At 70.8% G+C, this 941-nt stretch overlaps 1 protein-coding gene across 1 annotated transcript in view; it reads left to right on the top strand.

The window, feature by feature from the left end:
- Nucleotides 1–576: 576 nt before the first annotated feature.
- Nucleotides 577–941, top strand: part of DNMT3A (DNA (cytosine-5-)-methyltransferase 3 alpha) — a 94,895-nt gene continuing 94,530 nt past the window's right edge. The window contains exon 1 of the mRNA XM_012652545.1: nucleotides 577–621. The gene's annotated coding sequence lies outside the window, so the exon portion shown is untranslated. The remainder of the gene's footprint in view (nucleotides 622–941) is intronic.

Genomic DNA, 941 nt, shown 5'->3' with positions numbered 1-941 from the left:
TTGGAGGAGAGTGACGAGCAGAGGGTGGCTGTACTGGTGGAATTAGACAGCCATGCCCAAAGTCAGAACCCTGGAGCCCCGCGCTATGTGGGGAATGAGAACCCCCACAGCGAAGAGGTGAGGGCGGAGTGTAGGTACGCACAGAATCTTACAGCTGGAAGAGACCTTCAATGTCGTTTAGTTCAACTTCCCACCCCATGAAATCTTCATCTTCCAGTGCCCAACTGAGGGCACCCCAACTCTACTTGGACACTTCAAGGTACGGGGAGCTCACTCCCTTAAAGGAGACTCATCTCACAGAGGTTCTGGAGCCTCCCGGACGGCCAGGAGGAGCCTGGCGTTCCGACCTTGGCCCTGTTGAGCCGGCTGGTCTCCACTCCGCGGCGGCACCTGGCTGGGGGTTGCGGCGCGGCTGGGCCGGCGCTGCTGTCCCCAGCCCCAGTGCTGAGGCAGGCAGAGTGCAGTGGACTCTGGTGGAGGTCGGGAGAACTGCAGGGCGAAGGCCGCCGGGGGCTCCGCGGGCCGCGGGGGGAGGCACTTGACACCGGCCAGGGGAGAGGAGGGGCCGCTGTCCCTGCGGCCAGTGCTGGATGCGGGGACCCAGCGCGGAGGCAGCGCCAGGTAGCGGGGCGTCCCGCGGTGGAGGGCTGCAGCAAGGCCCCAGGCTCGGCTCGGACCCGAGGGGCCGGAGTGGCCGGGAGCGCGGCCGAGGCGAGGTGCCCGGGCCCGGCGCACGGTCGCGGCGCTGCGGGGTCTGGCCATTCGTCTCGCAGCGTGCGGGGACCCCCGGCGGGGCCACAGAGGCCGGGAAGTCGGGCCGAGGGCGCTAGGACCGGCCGCGCGTCCAGGCCGCTCCCGCCGCGGTGCCCCGGGGCCCCCCAGTCGGCGCTGCCTCCCGGGCCGGCTCCGCAGCGCCGGGGCCCGGGCCAGCGCGGCCGCGG

Source organism: Propithecus coquereli, unplaced genomic scaffold (genome assembly GCF_000956105.1).
Source record: "Propithecus coquereli isolate 6110/MARCELLA unplaced genomic scaffold, Pcoq_1.0 Scaffold39, whole genome shotgun sequence".
In the NCBI taxonomy this organism is placed as follows: Eukaryota; Metazoa; Chordata; class Mammalia; order Primates; family Indriidae; genus Propithecus; species Propithecus coquereli.
Note: the sequence above shows the minus strand (reverse complement) of the source record. Positions and strands in the feature narration are given on the sequence as shown.